Source organism: Bactrocera oleae, chromosome X (genome assembly GCF_042242935.1).
Source record: "Bactrocera oleae isolate idBacOlea1 chromosome X, idBacOlea1, whole genome shotgun sequence".
NCBI classification, from domain to species: Eukaryota; Metazoa; Arthropoda; class Insecta; order Diptera; family Tephritidae; genus Bactrocera; species Bactrocera oleae.
The window spans coordinates 29,324,001-29,336,120 of NC_091541.1; the positions used below are offsets into that span (position 1 = coordinate 29,324,001).

General features: G+C 36.7%; 1 pseudogene; it reads right to left on the reverse strand.

Moving 5' to 3' along the window:
• Positions 1–231: 231 nt before the first annotated feature.
• LOC118680795 (uncharacterized) lies at positions 232–9,884 on the reverse strand (annotated as a pseudogene).
• Between the last annotated feature and the right edge of the window lie 2,236 nt (positions 9,885–12,120).

Sequence of the window (12,120 nt, forward strand, 5' to 3'; positions counted from 1 at the left end):
CCATCCAGGTACACGTGCTACAGCCAAACTCCTAACCAGCAGAGTCGTCTGGCCTGGAATCCAAAAAGACAGTGTAGCTTTCACAAGAGCATGCGAGCAATGTTAAAGAGCTAAAATATCATCAATTTTATGCATCAACTTAGAACGTTGGACCGACTTCCTGCCTATTATACTCCTAGGCTTACGAACCGTCTACAAGTAAGACTTAGGAGCATCGCCGGCCGAACTAATTTACGGTACGACATTGCGAATTCTTTCAGAATTTTTCATACACGACAGCCGACTTAAAACGCAAACAGAGTTCGTTACGCAACTCAGAGACGTAATGAACACAATCAGACCATCGAAGACAACATGGCATGGACAGAGGAAAGTATTTGTGCATCCCGACTTTGCGACTTGCGCAACCATTAATCCAGATTCCGATATTTGAAGCGCGTTAAATGACGTTAACTGTTTCAGTGGCAAAGATCCGCCAGCCCAAGCTGATGCTGCTGTTTTGACAGGTATAACCAATGTATTTTGGAACTCCCCTGATATTGAACTGTACTGTGAGCAACGCGTTGGCCAATATGCGTGATGAGATATTCGTATAGAAATAGACACGGTCGAGATTATCTGTTAATGCTTTTGAGCTTAAGTTTTCCACATAACAAGTTGAAATCTAATAAAAAATTAATGTTTATTATACATCTAAAATATGGTTATTTTAAACGTTTTATTAGAAATAATAAAATGTTGATAAATATCTACAATTACATACTACAAAAGTATGTATTGAGGGGTAATAGCATATTCTGTTGTAATAGTTTAGTTAAAAAGAAATCATCACCGTTAATCTTTATTTTTCGAAATAATTTTAGTGGTATATCCATTATTTCATACATTTGACAACTACTGACAGAACACAATTAATTTAAAAATATCTAATATGTAAAATTCACGTGCCACGGCGTTTGTTGCCAAACTCCTCCGAACCGGCTAGATCGATTTTGATGAAATTTTGTGTGCTTATCGGGTAGGTTTGAGAATCTGCCACCATCAATTTTTGTACCCCCAAAGGTTAAGGGTGGTCGTCCTCAAATATTACTTATTTTTACTTTTTTTTTTTATTTTTTCACGATTCATTATTGAAAAATACATACAATTGCCAATTTTCACACCTATACGATCAACCTGACGAAGTTGGAATGAAAATAAGTTAAGCTTATTTTATTCTCATTAAGTCAAGTTATTTTCATCACATAGTATCCAACGTATAAAGATGCATGCCTTGCACTAAGCTTGCTAGAAGATGACAATCAGTGAGACAATATGCTTGCTGAAGTAGAATTATACTGCACAGGAACACAAATTCGTCTACTATTTGCTACATTACCGACGACATGTTTCCCTGCCCGATCACCAATGGTGTGGGTAATCACAAAGATTCGATGTCTGAGATATATTTTATCGACATTGTACAAGGTGCAATGATCTAACGATATCATTGAGTGACGCAATGTACAATGCAGTATTGATTGCTATTGAGGATCATGGCATTGTCATCGCGAATTTACCAATCAGTCATTTCGGTATGAGTTCACCAAATCGAAGTGCATCTGATTCAATCAACACAGATATAAATCGTACAATGAAGTATGATACTGTCGAATTCTTCCATTACTCCTGACAGTGAACATGGGCATTTATTTGCATCAAGATACATTTGCCGAAACTTGCTCAAAACTATTGTTAGATATTGACAATGGAAAACTAGCTGTATATAAAAATACAGGATGCAGAAAATTACCGACGGATTTCATAAACTTACAAAATACTTACAATATAAGGTTGTTCCCCATGTATACAATAAATATAAGATTGGCTGATAGAAAGATTGATTTCGGGTGCAAAAAATGAGCGTCAATAATTAAATTGAAAGATAAAACAGTTGTTGCCAGAGACCACGGCTTTGCAATGCCATAAGATTAGTTATTAAAAAATTAGGGTAAAAAAAAACATTAACAAAGAAGATTTTGAGTGGCAAGTTTCGAGGCGAAAATTTATTGATGTGTACAGATGTGTCAATTGAAATTAAACGCATTCAATTTCCAATTAGATTGACAATCGCAATGGCGACGAATAACTCACACGGCCAAACGTTTGTTGTTTGTAGCTCAGATTTGGGTACACCATGCTTTTCACGGAAAACTTAATGTGGCATATTCTCGCATGGGCAAAACATCAGTTTGTTTGTATTCTCCAAAGAGAGGCTAACTAAAAATATTGTACACTCCATTATTTTTAATTGAAATAATTAGTAGTAGAAATGTGAACTATTTTTGATGTGCATATAAGTAGATATTAATAATTGGAATTTAATATATATTTCTACTTTATCCCTCTTTCAATTATAGTTACATCCCCCACACACTTATGTGTTAGTTATTTTTAAAAGTATTTCCTAAACAAAATATTTCTTAAAAATAACGTGTATGGCAAAACAACGTTTGCCGGGTCAGCTAGTACATTATACAAGTATAACCTACTGTCATTAAAAACATTATTATATTTGACATATACTTGGTGTTAAAATTAAATCGGTAAGTAATTTACCGTAACTCTCATATAAATAAGGTTTCCATGTATTTGGGTTTGTAATTCAAATATTAAAATATTTCTAGAGGAAGATGTTACAATTGCCATTATGTGTTTATTATACTTAGATGAAACTCGTTCCCTACTCTTTCCTCATATACATGTATAACGTTAGCATCGAAGCTAAAATACCCTTCACAAATAAAAAGGAATATTGCACTGTTGCCTTGAACAATAATCTACGCCAAATTTCGTGAAGATATCTCGTTTTCCATAAAAGGACCGGATTTTAATCAATCGGTTTGTATGGCAGGTATATGTTATAGTCGTCCTACTTACAAGTATTTGATTTTCATCGTCTAGCACATGCTGCAGTTGGCCGATATCGGCGGTTCCGACTACTGAGCAGCTTCTTACAGCGAAAAAAAGTGTTCCAAATTTCAGATCGATATCACAAAAACTGAGGGAACAGCTCGCGTATATACAAACAGACGGTCATGGCTAAATTGACTCAGCTCGTCATGCTTATTTACATATACATGTAAATGTAAACCAGTGATGGTACAGCTTATTCAACTGTTGAGTTTGAAAAATCAAAGTCTCAATGGAGAATTTTGGTAAAGTTGTAACAGATTTTTACGGCGAGACAGTGCCGGTGCAAAATTGGCTTGAAAATTTCGAGTTAAATGTTGATGCGTATGGGCTAACCGAGAGGCAAAAATATGCTCAAGCGCGGTCAAAGATAACAAAAGCAGCGCAGTTGTTCTTGGAATCGGAGCTGGTAGGCTCGTACGAAGAATTAAAAGCAACGCTGTTGACAGAGTTTCAACGAAAATTAGGAAGTGCGGAGGTACATGAGAAACTGGCAAATAGGAAGAAACTGTAAACAGAGAATTTCCACGAATATGTTTTACAAATGAAGAAAATAGCCGCACTGGGCAATGTTGAAATCAGGTCTGTAATACGTTATGTAGTTAATGTATTGGGTATCAAAGACAAATATAAATTCATAATGCATGCTTGTAAAACTTAGGATGAACTCAAAGAGCGGTATGAAAATTTTGAACTGATAGATAAGAGTACGACAAAAAAGCAGCATTGCAGTGGCGGTCAGCAAAATCATAACAGCAGCAACAAAAGGAGGGCTCGTTGCTTCAATTGTGGATTGCCTGAACACATGACGAAAGATTGTAATGTTGGAACGAAGTGCTTCAAGTGTGACGTATGGTCTACAATATATCAACGAGTTGCCCGCAGTCAGTAAAATTGGTGCGAGTGGTTAAAGATTACAAACGGCTTAAGAACATTATACTAAATGGTGTTGAAGTTGCGTGCCTGGTCGACATGGGTACTGATGTTACGATTGTGAAGCATTCTGTGTACATGATGCTAGTAGATGTTGTGTTAAGTGCATGTCGTTCTTTGTTGCGTGGACTGGGCAAAACGGGCACTGTGCCGCTGCGAGTGTTTACGGGAGCTATTTAAATAGACAATGTGGAGACTGTGCAAAATTTCATCGTGGTGGCAGATGAAAAAATAGAAGATGGTGCTCTGCTGGGATATGACTATCTCGCAAAGTTTCAATTTACCCTGGATGCAAATGGTTTTATGTTTTCGTGGTTATCAGCTTGCCCGAAAATAGCTGACATTAATCAGATAAGTATTCATGCTTACGATTGCACTATAAGTAATATGAATGCTTCTCCCCAGCTTGCACCCATGATACGGAATACAAGTATGATTGAGGAATATCGGCCAACCTCGCTGCTTGCTTAGTCACCTGTGCAGCTAAGAGTTGTGCCGGATAACAAAATTAAACCGTTTCGCCATCAACCAAGTCGACAACCTTCAGTTGAAGCTGAAGCCGTTAAAAGGCAATTCGATTATTGGTTGAAAGAAGGAATCGTTCGACCATCTCCTTCCAGCTTTGCCAGCAGAACCGTCGTATAGAAGAAAAGACGCCACTTACAGAATTTTTATTGACTATCGCCAATGGTGCTCAAGGATTGCTTTCCTGTGCCGATAATAGAAGATGTACTTGAGAAGCTGCAATCCGCCAAGGTGTTTGTATCATTGGACTTAGAGAACAGTTATTTTCACGTCCTAGTAGAAGAATCAAGTCGAAAATATACTGCGTTCATCGCCAAAGAAGGTTTATATGAGTTCACTAGAACGCCATTGGGATTCTGCAATTCTCCTGCGGCGATTATAAGACTCATAAACCACATATTTAGGGAGTTTGTTTCACGAGACATTCTACAGCTTTACATGGATGATATTATAATATATGGCCAGACTAACAACGAATGTATTGAGAAACTCAAGTTGGTGTTATCTGAATCAGCTAAGTTCTGTTTACGTATAAAGTGGAAGAAATGTCATTTCCTTGTTAACAAAATCCACTTCCTAGGACATGCAATACAAGATGGAAAGATTTAGCCTGGCAAAGAAAAAACAGTTGCCGTGAACAGTTTGCAGTACCTAAGAATGTGAAAGCTGTTCAAACTTTTTTGGGTCTAACGGGACTCTTCAGGAAGTTTGTAAAGGACTATGCCATTATTGCACCACCTTTGACCAATCTGTTAAAAAAGGATGCCATTTTTAAATTGGAGTCTAAAGAATATGCAGCTATTGAGAATCTGAAGAGTGCATTGTTTGAAGACCCCGTTTCATGAATTTATCGTAGAGGTGCATCGAAGGAGTTGCATACAGATTACAAAATTTTGAAGATCAATTGAACCCTATATTTTTCTAAAGCAAAAAGACGAGCTCAAGTGAATCAGGACGAAACAGTTATATATTGAAAGTAAAGGCTGCTTATCTAGCTATGAAAAAATTTCACCATTATTTGCTTGGTGTACCGTTTAAGTTGGTTACTGACAACATAGCGCGCACGGAAACCATTTAAAAGAGAGACGTTCCACGAGAGGTAGCATAACGGATTTTGTACATGGCAGACTTTGACTTCAAGACGGAGCATCGGGCCGGTGAAGCCGTTATGCCAACGAAATTTTCGTCGTATCGTCAGAGATATCTTGTCGGTTGAAGGTTGAAGGAATCGAGCATGTCAACAACAACAACTGGTGTTGCCAGAGGAAATGGACAGGTGGAGAGAATAAATAGGTCTATCTTATCCATTATTTCTTAATTTCCGGCCGAAGATTTTTCAAAGTGGTATAAGTTCACTTCACAGGTGCAAAGAGCTATTAATTCCCATATAAGTTGCTCTACAAAGAAATCTCCTTTTGAGATAATGTTTGGAGCAAAAATGCAAAATAAATCCAGCGACAGACTATTGGAACTTTTAGAGAATGAAATGTTTGAAGAATTTGACAAAGAGAGGCAAATAGTGCGACAGACGGCTAAGGAGGAAATACAAAAGGCTCAAGATATGTATAAAAAACAGTATGATAAAAAACGTAAAGGAGAAGTCATATACAAAGAAGGTGATCTGGTTGCAGTAAAGCGTACTCAGTTTGTAGCGAGGAAGAAGTTGACAAGCGCTTTTCTAGGACCATATAAAGTAACAGAAGCAAAACGCAATGGCAGATACCAAGTTCGAAAAGCTGTCCAAGGAGAAGGCTCCAATAAAAAACGCATACGAGTGCTGATAATATGAAGCTATGGAAGTATGCTCTAAACAATGAAGCTGACTTATCGTCTGGGACAAACGCTGTTGAGCAAGATGCCACAGTGATGGTACAGTTGGCAACGCTGCAGGCAACTATTGATAGGACAATTGGCAAGAGCGGAGCAGTCGTAGAGTTGAATTTTCCTACTGATAAACTTACTAAAGTAATATAATTTCTGCATTTCGAATAAAATATAAACTTTTCAATAAATATTACATACATATGTATATATTTTATCGGGTTTCCGACATGGAATAATCTATGGTATCTGAGTGCTACGCGTTTATCGAAAATTATATTTTTCACAAATAACATTTTCAAATTTGCTTGAGTGGTTACTCGGCGATAAATGATACGATCAGTATCAAATTTTTCCACACATTCAGTGTATACATACATTTTTCTATACAATGACTTTCTAATCTGATCAAAAATCGAATTTCGGCAGCTTAAAATTACCAAAATTTAGGGTAACTTTTTTCTAAATGATGCCATTTTGTAAATTTAAGTTTCTACCACAAAGAAAGCTCGAATTACTGCAGAAGCGGATATTCTTTTATTTAGCACCATCGGAGATCACGAGTAACTCAAAAAATTTTAATTTTTAATTTAGAAAGTTGTACTAATTTTTAAATATGAGTTAGAAAAACTACACAGAAGTTTTGTTTTTTATTTTTGAAAAAATCACATTTTTTGAGGCTGCTGCACTAGGTGTGCCCCTTAAAACATTATCATGCAGCTGCTATGAAGAAACTTACCAGATTTTGGGTGTCAATACGCCTTACGCAGCGTACAAACTCACAATATCCTCTAAAGCAAGGTCCAGCAGAAAAATCTGCAGGTAATGGATCTACCAATGTTGCATCTACGGAAGCCTGTAAATTAACAGCACAATTTGCATAACTAGAATTTGTTATGTATAAATGGGCACAGTCGTTCAATGATGATAGTTGCGCAGGCCCATTAAAAGTATTTCCAGCACGGAAAAAAACAACCATAACAAGCATCACGGTCTTGAGTCGATGTAGTTTGAGTTGTGTTACAAAGCAAGTTCATCAGCGAAAGTAATTTTATACTGTAGAGAGAAAAGTATTAAAATATTGATATCTAAGGCTGGAACACATATTCAGAGCAGAGAGTCCCGAATAAGGATTGTTAAAATATGGTTTACAAGGAAATTTATAATTAGATATCAAAACTTGCCGATTTAGTTGTCCAATTTCTGTGAAAACATGAAATTGGTCCTTTCAACGCCACATTGATTAGTGTCAAGACATTATCAAATTTGAACAAAATGTTTCAAGTTTAAAATAAAACAAGATCATTATATCATATGTTCCTTGCAATTCAAAGGGATTGAAGAAGGAGAATTTACAGGTGCTGGTAAAACTTTTTATTATATAAGTAACTATGCACTAAGTTCAGGTGTAACTGAACATTTTATGTTTTCGAAAATTGCGTGGAAAAGTCGGGGAAATAATTCCAGGTGTTGGCAAAACTAAATAATGTTGCGTAATAGTTCAACATGCATTATTCGAAAAAACCGAAAGGATCCACCATCTACCATTAGCATACAGTTTATATACCCCAGAGGAGTAGGACTTTTTGATTGAATGCGCCGCCTTTGACTCCTGACAGCCCTCTACACTTTCCCAGAAGGTTCTCCTCGAGGCTCTCTTATCCTTCTTTAACTCTACTTCATACAACGCCCAATAGCCGTTAGAGCCATTTCTAAGTGCTTAGTTGAAAAGTTTTCTGCTCGAAGTTCTAAACTACACTAGTTCCGGCTTCCACCAAAGGGGTTACCCTTTGCCTTTCTGAGTTTTCAGAGGACAGGAGCTTTCAAGAGCAGTGTCGCATAAAAAGCCCAAAGCTCGAAGTACTCGACAATCGCACCCCCGGCAAGGGTCGCAACCTTGCTACACAGTATAATGGTTTTGTTCCCCTGACTAGAACTAATCGATATAGATATGGAGTTATGTATATATAAATGATCAGGATGACAAGAGGAGCTCAAATTCGGGTGATTCTCTGTTTGTCCGTCTGTCTACTTGTGCAAGCGTGTTCATGTTCTTGTGTTCATGGTAAAATGGGGAGGACGGTGTTACAAATGGACGTAAGCAGACTACTGGCGGATTATCAGAAAGGCAATACGGCTTTACAAAAAAGAGGTCCACTATTGACGCACTAAGAGAAGTCGTTGATACTGCGAAATGTGCAGTAAGTGGTAAAAGATGGAAAGGTGGCATAAAAAAGTATTGCGCGCTAATACTCTGGACGTGAAGAATGCGTTAAACTCCGCAAAGTGGGCAAATATAATCAAAGCTCTATACGACATACGCGCTCCCCAATATCTCGTAAACATTATAACGAGCTATTTTAAAAATCGCATTTTGCTATTCGACACCGACGAGGGCACTCAGAGCTACACTATCTCAGGTGGAGTACCGCAACGTTCGGTCTTAAGCCCCCTACTATGGAACTTGATGTACGACGGGGTACTAAGAATATATCAACCAAAAAACGTGAAAACAATAGCGTATGCGGATGATCTCATAGTGGTAGCAGTGGCTAAACATTTAGATGATCTCAGGTTCAAATGCAACGATTGCATAAATGGTTTGCGCCAATGGTTTGCTACCATGAGCTTAGAGCTGGCCGAGCAGAAAACGGAAGTTTTGCTCATAAGCACAAGGAAGGTGGAAGAAAGGCTGTCACTCACCATAGGGGAGTACGAGATTACTTCACAGCCGCAGATGAAGTATCTGGGAGTAATACTTGACTCCAAATTAAAATTTAAAGAAAACCTGGCGCATACTTCCGGTAAAGCGAATAAAATCTATAATGCTCTATCGAGAATGATGGCCAATAGAGGCCGCGTGCGCTCCAGCCGGCGGTTTTTAATAGCAAAAGCAATGAGTTCGGTGATATTATATGCAGCACCAATATGGATACAAGCGCTAGACATAAAATTATATGCTGGACAAATAAACGCAGTGCATAGGCTTTCTGCAATCCGAATAATAAGTGCTTTCCGAACGATATCAAGTGATGCTGCTGAAGTATTAGCCAGCATGCCGCCTATTGACATCCAGGGGAACGAATTCGCGCGATTGTACCAGCTCTCAGTGCCGTCTTCAGGAGTAAAAAATGAGGAGAGAACCAAGAGCCTAACAATGTGGCAGCAACGGTGGCAAACCTCATCTAAAGGACGATGGACCCACAGATTAATTCCGGACATTCATTCGTGGATACACAGACGACACAGGGACCTAAATTTCCACCTAACCCAAATACCGGATTATAACAACGTCCACTCCCCATATAACGGTTATGTTGAAAAGAAGAAGAAATCTTAACATATATTTCAGGAAGCTCTCGACCAATTTCAACCAAATTTTTTATATAACATTATATTGACATGGCAATCTTACAGTAAGAATGAAATGGGCGAAATCAGAATAAAACGACACATATTTTTCACATAATAAAGTTTTTAATTCCTTATATTTCTTTGTTTTAAAGTATACAAATCTAACACCAATGAAATTATCAGAAGAAAACTTTGTACAAACAATGCTCCTAAAATATGACATTTACACCTCAAAATGGTCGAAATCGGACCATAACGTATCAAGCCCTTAGATACCGAATATGTGGAACTTACTGCATATGACCAACTTTTTATCGCAAAATGTGGTCAATCTCCAAAATGTAACAATGAAACTCAAAGTACCTTATTCTCCCAACAATATTTCTTCGTGCCAAAAAGGGGTATAAGCGGGTCAATACTTCCACTAGCCCCCATATACTTAATATAAATATTTTCGAACTTCAGGATGACTTTATACCGCATACTTGTATATCGGTCAACACGTAAGGTATTATAATGAAATTCAGAGAGAATCCTTTTCTAATAACAGTGTATCATTGTGCCTAAAATGGATTTAATCGGGTGAAGATGCCCTCTACCATATACCAAGTATAAGGATTTTTAAATATCCGGTCTATCTTTGAACTATCTTTCTATAATAAAAACATGTTTCCAATATACTTTAATTATGTCAAAAGTTAATGCAATCATTCCAGGTCATCCTCTAGCCCCAATTTATGCGATATAGTGATTTCCAGCCATTTTGACTTTCCATCTGAATTTAAACCGTTTATGTCGGTTAATATCTGAGATATTTTAATATAATTAGGTGGACAATTTTTCCAAAAAATAGTGCAATTTAGCAATGAAATTAATCTAGACCTTCATATCCTTAATGCACTGATTTCCGATCCTCTAGTAAATGCTTTCTTCATATACCCCATATATTAAATTTAGCCTGTTTGGTTGAGTTTATATTATATTTCATAAGCGTATATCTCATTTGAGTTTATTAGCTTGATTTTAATATAAATACAATATTTCCGGACAAGCAAAATATAGTAATGAAACTAAGTGAGTCTACGACCTATAATATACAAAAGTTAATACGATATCAAATTTGATTGTAATTCATTTGGTCTGTGCTGATAACGAATGTTGAATATTTTTGTCACATTTTTATTCTCTTGACAAATGTTGCTACAGAGTATAATAGGTTTGTTCACCTAACGGTTCTTTATATCCCCTAAAACTAGTTAAGATGGATATGGAGTTAAGTATATATATAAAACATATAAATGATCAGGATGACGAGACGAGTTGAAATTCGAGTGACTGTCTGTCCATCCGTCTGTCCGTCCAAGCTGTAACTTGAGTAAAAATTAAAATATCTTGCTGACACTTGGTACACATGTTCATTAGCACGATAAGAATTTTGGTATTGTAGATGAGCGTGATCGGACTATTACCACGCTCATAAAAAGTTATTAAGCAAAAGCTTATAAATACCCATAACTAAGCCGAAAATAAAGATACAAAAATGTATTTCGGTCTTTAAAAAGACCCCTAATATGTTTAATATATATATCTCCCAAAACATTTCAGCTTCATCACCCAAATTTGCGCAGCAGAAATCATTTTGAGAGCTCTTACGATCAGGTGAAACCGGCTGATTACCGCCCTACTATAAAATATATATCAATGCGAAAATGGGTGAATCGGACTACAATCACGCCTACTTCCCATATGAAACAATTTTAAATTCCATCTAATTCTTTAACTTTCCAGTATACAAATCAAGAACTAATTAGTATATCGTGAAACTTTCCACGAATATTGCGTTTAAGGTATACCATCTCAGGTCTACAAATTAAAAATCGGACCATAACTAGCCCCTAAAGACCGGAATTGTGGCCCCAGAGCTTATGACTGACTTTTTACCAAATTATGGAAATTTTTGAGACACATAATTGAAATTCTGAAACAAAATCCTTTCCTGCTATAATATGTCTACGCGTCAAAAATAGGTTGAATCGTGTCAATATTTTCTTTAACCCATATACCTAATAGAGGGATTTTCGAACTTCCGGCTGACTTTATACCGCATATATCAAATATATGAGTTACCTTAATAAAATTGAGAGAGAGTATTTTTCTAATAACGGTGCTTCTTTGTGCCTAAAATGGAAAAATATCGGGTGCAAACTTGCCCTAGCCCCCATATAACTAATATCAGGATTATTAAAAATCCAGTTGACTTTAAACTTTATATAATATTCAAAGAAAAGAGCATTTGTTTCAGATATACCATATGCCTAATATAAAAATTTTAAACTTCAGGAAGGCTTTATACTGTTTATATCGGTCTATACGTAAGGTAAACTAAGTCAAAATATATCACTCAATATTTTCACAGCCACCATACAGTACCTGCAAGTATAATGATTTTCGTTATTTCACCAGGCAGGATGACCAATAAGTCGGTCAGTGTGTGAATTACAATATTATCGAGAGTTTCATTTATTTATTTTTTTT